Here is a 10,091-nt window from a genome sequence, read left to right as displayed (position 1 = left end):
ATTGCCCTAGAACCTTGTTTTCCCAGTTTTCTCCCAAAGCCAGCAATGCCCTTTCAATTCTTTCCAGTTCAGAACCTCTCACATGTACATTTGTGTGCACACATATTTTTGTGCACACACACAGATTCACGAGCCCACACACACTGTTGATCCAATCTCTCTAGTAAGTGACCTTAAATACTCAATTTAACCCATAGATTCTTGGGATCCTCTTGTCTCTGATATAGCCATATACAGGTTAAAATGTAAGTAAGGCAACCCTCAGACCTCATGGTTACTCTATTAGATGATTCGGACACCTTTAGTCTCCCCAGCTGTCAAGTTTCAGACATTCTGGTCTCTCTAGTATCTGGCTCATGCTTCTATCTGCGTGGATACCTGACTTCCAAGCCTCTTATCCTGCTCGCGGGCTGCTCTGCCATGATATTTGCGAGCAATTCCAGTGACACATATAGTCACACAATATGCAGGCACCCCAGGTTCTGAAACTTAGACATATTGTCCCTTATGACCTATGGTCCCACACCAGTTGCTGACATTCCGATATGCATACATGCACATACACAAAAAAATAGGCAGGTCCTCACCCAGAAAAATAGTTAGATGTTCAGTTTGGTTAGCAGACAGGACAGACTGCACTGATCACTCCCAGAGCATGGCCAAACAACATAACAATCTGTCTCTTACTGCACCTTTGGTTCTTCCCCTAAACGACCTGTAATTATATAATCCCAAGGTAATCTTCCCCAGAATCCCATACCTAATAAGTCCCATATGCCTGGGCAGTGACACCTGTTGTGAGGTAAGGCAAAGAGCATTTCCCATTGACTGATGGTGATATATTTAACCTGGTGCCCTTCAGGCTGCTGCTCTCCCATGCAGCTCTGGGAGGAGTGGGGCCAGGGCCTCTCTCTCTGATCAGTTTATTGGGGTTCTGCTGACAGATATTGCTTCTCTGTGCTCCAGTGTGTTCATAGCTATGATCCTTTAACCATGTAGATATATGTAGAGATAACCATATTCTTCTTTTCTTTCAAAAGATTGAAAACAAGGATAAAATCTGTTTTAAATGTAAAAGGTTTTAGTTCTTTGAATTCACAGGGCCCCTGTGGAGGAGATCCACATATTTTAGCTGAGCTTTGTCACTCTTCTTAAGATTCCTCACTTTCCTGTGTGTTAAGTGGAGTTATAGATTCCCTCAAAGGATGAAGATAGCATAACTGAGATCCCCTACTTGGAATTATTCTCTGAATTTTAGTCTCCAAGTCTAAGATTAGTCTCTTCACTGGTCTTTACTATGTCCACAATATCCTCTATATTTTCTTATTGCCTTCTGCCTAATTAGTTGTATGTCCTGTATTACTGACACAGAGTCTGTTTCAAGTGTGAAACAAAAGACAGCCCTGCACTTCTGTTCCACTTCATTGCTACTCAGCTCAGGGCTTCTTTCTGGCCCCTTCTGTTTACACCAGGCCAAGACAATAATGCTCTAGAAGAATGTAGCCCCAAACCGATGTTGTCAGTGGTCTTACTACAAGAGCTTTGTTCTTGGATTCCTTTTATTTCTCAGCCTAGATTACAGCTAATGAACAAGAGGTATGTGACTATGTCATGGTGGGTAGTATCTGTTTATTCCTAATATGTTGTGGTGGTTTAAGAAAACGTATTACTAAGTTATGTGAAAATTTCTAACGATGGAACTGCTCCTTCTTTTTAGGACTGCTGAGAGTGCTTGGAAGGGAATAGCTTCAATGATGGCAGGAGGGTTTTGTGTGGGAAAAATGAGAAGCAAGTCTAGAGCACAGCAGTGAGACTCAGACAACACTGAAAGGAGCTGGAAGCTGACAGAAAAGTCTCTGCTGTAACAAGAAGTCTTCCTAACAATGGATGGCCTGTACTGAGCTTGCTGCAACTCCTGTAAGACCAATTGAAACCAAGGGTAAAAACAGGTTACCATCTTCTAAATATGCATATGAAGAGAGAGGAGGTGTCATAAACATTTATCGTTTCTCTGCTGTCATTCTGTATTTGAAAGGTAACTGTTATGATTCATATTCTAAAAAAAATTGGCTTTCTATTGTGAAGGTACTTACAGTCTTTTTTTTCTCCTTTTTAGGAAAATGTCCCATAAGGAAAATGCATGAACAATTCCATACTTAGTTGCAAACACAGAATATAAGACTGAACTCCTTGCCAAGACCCAAAGTGAGGATGTGCAAAAAAAAACCATCAACATGGGTATCCATGTGACTGTTAAAGAGAGAACAGAGCAAAGCTGCAAAAGAAAGGAGCATAAATTAAACATTAAGCTGGTATAAAATCATCAGAGATAAAGAGGATACAATGGGAAGCTGAACTCACCAGACGGTCTGAAGATCAAATATGCTTTTAGAGTTTTGTTTTCATCTTTAATATTCATGGAAGCAGAGAAAAAGAGATATACCCTGAGTGCACTCTGAAGAATTCACTAATGGTAGAAAATTTCACTGAGAAGTGGTTTTTAATGCTGAAGATGATAAAACAAAATTCACAAAACCTGAACTCTATTTTACTGATATTATATTTTTGGAGGATTTGAAAATTATTATTAGAAACTGTTTAAATAGTGTTCTAATAGTTTTATGTTTTACTTTAGTTTATATATGCTCTAAAAAAGACATACTCTGTTTTGAATTCAAAAAGTATTCACAAAGATGGAGGACAGGCTATTTTGCATTTTATATGTCATATCAACTTAATAAGAAAGACATGAAATTATCTTTGTACAAACTTCTATAAATGGAAAATATTGCTCCATTTCTTTGTAGTCATCATCTATTTTATTAAAATTTGTAAATAAAGGGGGTTAAAGCAGAAATGGTGACATGAGAGAAGAATAGGAATAAACAGAAATAGATCCTGATTTGACCTACTGCCACCAGAAATAGTAGTAAGTTCACTTCAACACTCATTTAAATACAACTAAATAAAAGTGGGTTAAAAGAAAGAAGAAAAAAAAAGGAAATATGAAAAAAAAATCTTGGCATGATCATGTTGCTGTCTTCAAACTATTACTAAGAAGTAGAAGAGCAAATGAGTAAAGTTTTCCCCTCATTACGTTCATGTGAACTAGATGTCTGCACTTCTATTATAATTAATAGAGACTTAGGGCAGGATTCAGCTACATAAACATAGGTATATTCTGCCACCTCAGATGCTAATACACCTAAATGGAGTTGGCAGGTTAGAGACAGAACTTGTGGAAGATATGCAGCCTTTTGGAGATCAGCCACTACAGTTTGGGCATGATGCCTTGTCTGTCTTACGTTCTGGTACCTGAAGCCTGCCAAAATGACTGCTGCAGTTACAGCTGCAGAGATATGCAGCAAATTCTGATCCCAGAAACTGGCATGCTACTTGCCAAAAACCAGGAGTCTATTGTGATTTTAGGTGTTCTAGTGTATTAAAAACATCTGGTTTAGCATCCAAGTCATAGGACCTACAGGAGACTTATTCCCTTGGCAAGTGACAGATAGAGGCCAGGCAGGCATCTCAAATAGCTAAATATATTTAGGAAAGCTTAGTATGGCCAAAATATCTCTCTTTTTTTTTTTTTTTTTTTTTGGTGTCATTTTTAAGAAATACTCAGTTAAAAGTAACTGAAATGTATTTAAGGATAATATTTTTCATATAATGGTGTACATGTACATGTGAGCATATGGTTGTGCCTATTGTGTGTGCATTAAGTTATATGATGATTTTTTTCAGTAGATAATTATTTTACTACAACCTTCATTCTTAGCTATTTCTGGGCTACTTCCTTTACTGAGCACTCACCGAGAAATTAATCTCTCATCAGTGTGGGTATAAGGTGTTCTGTCAATCTAGTGCACTTAGCTGTGGTACCCTGAAGTCGGGGTATTCATGTGTCCTTTTCCTGGTAGGTCTACAACCCAGGTTTAATATTATCTTTCCTCTTTCTTTCTACTAGGTTTATGAATTTTACTAGGTTTATGAATTTTCTACTAGGTAAATTAAATGTATTTCATTTGCAAAATATATTAGCATTTTGACACAAGAAACTCAGGGTTCTGTAATTACCTGGGAAAAAATTAATAGAACGTGAACATTTGTAAATGAGATTCAGAATCTCTAAATTCCCAGCTCAGATTTGTGGCAATTTGGGATCTTTCTTTCAAACAAAGATTAAGTTGTCTGGTCCCTAGGCTCTGGATTATTGCTGTAGAAGCCCAAAATTGATTTATACTGCCATTCTGGATCACAGAGTTCTTTCTATCCTAAACAGAAACACTCAGATGTCTTTAGATCAATCTTTAGCTAAGCAGTTAGATGCATGATGTTTTATCTAAGCTCAATCGTGATTCAAATAGAGACTGAAGAAGCACACAAATTGTAATTCTCTGATGAGAATCTTGCTATTGACAACTTTTGAATCACCTTTGTGAACATATTCCTTCATTTCAGCTGTTTCAGTGTGCCAAGTCTGAACCTAAAAATAGCCTGAATGATTTGAATGCTCAAATAAGGTTTTAATAAATCCTACAAATCTCCTGTCAAAAGCTGATCTCACTTCTTCCTCTCATATTAGGAAGAGTCTTCAAAGTACAAGTGTCTTCCTCATCCTCACTGAAGATAGTTTGGTAAGAAAAGCTTTGGACTATGTTGCCTCTTTTTTTTTCCTTTTTCCTTTTCCTTTTTACTGATCCTCACCCATATCACACTTTCAGAATTGTGAGTTTTAAGGACAACAGTCTTTTCTATATTTATATTTTAAAGGCAAGTCAGGATACTCAGTACCAGAAGCAACTCACAAAAGCGGAGCTAATTTGCACTTGTCGAAAACATGCATATCTGCACATAAATACAATAACCCTCAAATAGCTGTTACCAAACAAGAAGGTAAACTAAAGAGGACTTTTTAAACAAAATTACCTAATCTCCTATAAGCTTCTGTCAGACTCTTTTGTCAAAAAAGAAATTTCATCCATTTCTTTCTTATCAAAATTTGAATTTGTTCACAGAAACATGAATTCCATGTTTCTGCGTTTTTGTGGATATAATTTTGTACCCATTGTTAGAAAATAGTCCTGAAAATACATCCATTTAGTTTTAATGGCAATTATCTTCACCTCTACATACTTATTTCCTGTCAAAATAATGCATTAATATTTGAATTGTGTGGAATAGGATATTTTTCACCAGCTGGACATCTCTCTTACAAAGAGAATATGTCTGCGTATATAATATACACATTGCAAGATGAAACTAAAATCTCATCACTCTGAGAATAGGATAAATTCATACACATTTTAATTTTTATTAAATCATTGTGATAGAGATAGAGAAATGCTATGCTATTTCTGTTTTCTAGGTTTTGGGTTTAGTTGCTGGCTTGTTGGTATTTTTCCCCCCTTACATTCTTGTGCACTTAAAAAATAATTCAGGCTATTTCCATACAAATTATACTTTTCCTAGATTCATTATATGCTCTTTGCTGAGACCATAACTGGACTGTCTTCTCTTAAATTGCCTATGCAGAATATTGAAAGGGTCAAAATAGTGCAGCATGCTACGGTATTTCACAGAGTAGAAAAACATGCAGATTGCTCTTGTTTCTCATTTTTGTAATAAGGGATAGTAACAAGAAAAGAAAATGGCTGAAAATGGTTTTGTTCCCATGTGTCAAATACCATAATTAGAATAAGAAATGCTACAAATTAACCCATTCTCATTACAGTCACTATATTATAATTTCATGGTCCTCTTCTGATGATGTACTCTTGCTAAGCACATTTACATCTCATCAGTGAACACAAGCAGCAGATCCGCTGGCGGTGAATGCTTGATTCACTCCAATTTATGTCTTCTTTTCAGCTGGGGAATCCATTGTGTGAGCTAATAGCAGGTTTCCCATTTGAAATGACTGCAGATCTCTTCACATTTGGATACAGTGCAAGCATTGTCATAATTTTTTTTTTTAATGTGTCACATAATTGTCGCATTATACTATGTGCAAGCAAAAGAAAGGAAATTTTCAGCATTAAATGAAACACAAAAGGCAATACTATGCTTTGCTCTCAGAGATGTGTGAGGGAAAGACAAGAACACTTTTCTCTTAAGCCAAGAGGCAGGTATAGCTGCAATCTTTGTGTTCACCTGTACCAAAGACTCAACAACAATTTCACCATTAACTACACTCTTTCTGCAAGGACAGTTGTCGCTAAAGAGGATTTTACTAAAACAGTTAATGGGATGAATGTATCCTTTTTCAGAGTGTTTGAATTTCCATGTCCCTGTTATCTGACTGTTTTGAAACATAATTTCCATTAAATTATCACAAAAATAATTTGTAGTATTTCTATTGCTAATTTAGTGATGCACAAGTAAAAAGTGTACGTGAGCAACCTGCTTATCTGACAGCATTAGTTTTGATTTTGTTAGTGGTTTTTTTGGTTTTGTTTTGGTTTTGTTTTGGGGTGGTTTTTTTGGGGTTTTTTTTTGTTTGTTTGTTTGTTTGTTTTTCCTTTCCCCCAAAACAAGGTGTGTGGAGAGGAAAAGCTATATTTGAGGTGTTTTGTTTGTTCTCTTGTGGCTGGTCTGACAACTAAAGGAAGCATAACCTACTAAAAGCTAAGGGAGTTTTCGTGTTGATATTAATGGGACAGGATTTCGTTGAAAAGATTTTGTCCTACTAGACAGGAGTGCTACATGCATTATCTTTCTAAAACCCTGGAGATTGACATAAGAGATGCATGATCAGTGACTCAAAACATGGGACTATTTCACCTGTCCTTAATCATTAGTGCTTGTATTCACTTAATCTAAATTTAGACATTTCCAATATGAATGTTGACATCCTGGGCAAGATTCAGTTGCCTAACCACAGGAACTTAGAGCCACTGGAGGTCTCTAAGGATATTGAAGGCATACACAGGCCACACAGGTAGGGCACAGAAGTTACAGAGACACATGTACTCTGGTAGCAGAGCTGAGCATCAGGTCTGGTATAGGACGTTACAGATAAATGCCACTATATGCCTACATTAAGTTGTCTGACTATCCCTCCTAACCCTCCTATTTGGATGTTCTAAGGTCAATTCAGTTGTCCATACATTGGTGTATTTGTTTGTTGTGTCTACATCACTCATGCCAAAGGTTATGAATATTCCACATGTATTGTATCGTGTGTGTTTACCTGAATGAAAATTAAGGTTTGAATGAAAATTTTTATATTAATGAAAATCGCAAATCTCCCAGCTGAACTATTTCTGGCTTTTCTAGTTAAATCAAGCTAATAATTATAATTAATGAGAAAACAATTTTCTTTCTGGTCATGATTCCTCCCATTGGTTTAACATGTTGATTTTGGATGAGATGAGCAATGCCCTGTAACCTTTTCTTGGGGTTATTTTTAGTTTGTTTGGTTCTTTAAGTTTTTCTTTTTATCTTTTTCTTCTTGTACAGAGAGTTTTATAACATACAAGTTTCTCAGCTATAAAAACTGACATGTATCCTTGTCTTGAATTTCTTTTCTTCAGATTTTCTTGCCTTAGCTTTTCATATAACTGAGAGTTTAGTAATTCAGTAATTCCATAGTGATGTGGAAGTCAGGTTAACTACTGGCATGAAAGGAAGATTAGAGGTGAGAATATGCGCTCACTTGTGCCAGCATAGCAAGACTTAATGAGTCACAAACCTGAAATTTATTCTATACAATGACCCCATATTTCAAAAGACTAGTAGCAGAGATCTGAAGAATACTTCTGCAACTTCTGACATTCAGCTGTTTTGGATATCCTGAAACTGTAGTTGGGTTTAGATTACTAATTACTAGATGAAATAATTCAATTTTGCATGCTTCCATGTGAATCTTTGTGCTTTACATCTGCTTTATATTCAAGTTCCACGGAGTAAACAACAATTCACTGGAAAAAGAACACTAATTTACTTTATGATTTATAGAGCTCTTCCATACCCATTTTGGTTGCACTTTCTGATGGTGAAAACTAATTTTTTAAAGCCTTCTCATAGAAAAAAAGTCTCATACTTCTTATAATAATTTTCACCTTTCTTGACGCTTGACGGACACAAAAAACCCACACTAACTGATCAGGTTGTGGAAATGAGAAAGAAGGAAGTTTATTTTGGGATCTCGACATATATAGTCTTTGGAATTTGATCAGCTATTGTGGGACAAGGTTAACACCTCTCTGACCCCACTGGTCAACCTAGAAGTCCATCAGTTTGCCTTTCCCCCTGCAAAGGAATGTATTATTTACAAAACATCATTCTTTGTTTATATTACAAGTGTGAGAAAGCTCTAGTAGGAAATGCAAAACATCAGAAGTCTGAAAAATCAGGGTGACACTATATTCTTTCTCTCATTTGACAGTTTTTTGGGTTCTTTTGTTTTGTTTTGTTATTTTGTTTTTGTTTTTGTTTTTTTTTTTTTTTTGTCTTGTGGGGGTTTCTTTTTTGGGTTTTTTTTTGTTTGTTTGTTGGTTTGGTTTGTTTTTTTTGTTTTTTTTTTTGGTTTGGTTTGGTTTGGTTCGGATTGGTTTGGGGTTTTTTTTGGTTGTTGTTTTTTTGGGTTTTTTAAACACAAGAAAACCATGATAGAAAGTAGTGTAGCAACCACAATAAACATGGTGAAAGTTGTGAAATTTCACCAGAATGCTTGAGAAGTTCACTGAACCTGTGACTATGTTTGCACTTATCCGGTGACGACAGCAAATCAGTTTCAACCTTAGAAGTATTTGTCCAGCTACAATATGAAATTTTGAAACCTGAAGTAAGGACCTAATTCTGTAATCATTGAAGGAATTTTCAGAATTTCCATGAACTTCTGTGCATCAGACATGATTTTTTGAGACACTAAGCCTCTTTTATGATCATCACTGAACAGAATTTTTCAGCTACTTCTGACCCAAGTTAGATTTCAATAAGTAGCCTCCAAATGAATGGTCTCTGCTGCATTTAAATACCATGAGTGACCCAGACCCTTCTTGGCTTTATTTGAATGTTCATAATAAAAAAAAATAACAAACAACAAAACCCCCCAAAAAAACCAAAAAAACAAACCCAATCTGTCATAGATGTGTATCAGAATTGACATAATAGGCCCTAACGGCTACTTTGGAGGATAATGGGCCGTGACAGATCCATTGGAGCTTACTCAAAGATTGAGATATTTTAATGTAATTTAATTATAAAATAAAACCTAGACAAAATTATCATTCATTTTTATACAATATTATTATTAATTTAAATATTAAACAGCTAATCGCATATGTATATACACACAATCAGTACCTTAAAACACATGGTAAGAAAAGACTTACTAGAAAGCCTTCTCAGAGTTTACCTGACCAGAATGAAGAGTACTTGATGGTCTTCTCACATGTCTAACCTGTCTAGGTGAATGAGATTTGCATTGTGGTAATTACAAGTTCAAGTTTTTGTGCGTGGTAGTCATAGAAATATGGAATTCAAAGAATGAAGAACTTGCAAAGTTTATCTTAGCACTTTAGTGACCTGACCAAACTGGTAGCAGAACTTGGTTGTCCAGAGTAATGGAGAGAAGTGAAGCTAAGAGTAAATCAAGCAGAAAGGAGGTCATTTTCCAAAGGTTCTAAAAGCTGCTTATCTGGGCACACACTGGCTCATGTTCAGATGCCTGTCATCCAGCACTCCCAGATCCTTTTGTGACAATGTCATGCTTTGCATGCTAATGCCACAAAATTCAGAAAGAAAAACAAGAATTCCATATAAAAACATCCATACCTTGAATATTTTCTTATATTCTAAATCAATTTTTTTTACTATTTTGAGGGTTCTATGTCACTATTCAGAGTTCCTAGAAATGGCATACAGTGAGGAAACATGGTTGAAAGAAAGAAGGAGTACAAGGGAGAAAATTTGATCATCAGATCTTTGTTTATCAGCAGTGTTTTCTATCCGACATTTGACTTAAGCCATGAGGATTGCAACCATGTTTCATTACTCACCAAGAGCCCATGGACTTGACCTAAGTACCCAGGTGCATTAACCTCAGTGAAACAGTGTTTGGGTCCTGGTTTTGTAATGGAGAT

The 10,091-nt window shown here is 36.0% G+C and overlaps 1 long non-coding RNA gene across 2 annotated transcripts; it reads left to right on the top strand.

Moving 5' to 3' along the window:
* Nucleotides 1-879: 879 nt before the first annotated feature.
* LOC136285962 (uncharacterized) lies at nucleotides 880-3,975 on the top strand. 2 transcript variants are annotated; one of them, XR_010719617.1, is made up of 4 exons: nucleotides 880-965; nucleotides 1,473-1,596; nucleotides 1,718-2,035; nucleotides 2,117-3,975. It is a non-coding gene; the product is annotated as an uncharacterized lncRNA (long non-coding RNA). The 2 variants fall into 2 exon arrangements; XR_010719616.1 differs by having other exon boundaries at nucleotides 885-1,596.
* The last annotated feature ends 6,116 nt before the right edge of the window (nucleotides 3,976-10,091 follow it).

This window comes from Chamaea fasciata, unplaced genomic scaffold (assembly GCF_029207755.1).
Source record: "Chamaea fasciata isolate MVZ Bird 193981 ecotype frontalis unplaced genomic scaffold, bChaFas1.0.hap1 SCAF_2, whole genome shotgun sequence".
Lineage (NCBI taxonomy): Eukaryota > Metazoa > Chordata > Aves > Passeriformes > Sylviidae > Chamaea > Chamaea fasciata.
Note: the sequence above shows the minus strand (reverse complement) of the source record. Positions and strands in the feature narration are given on the sequence as shown.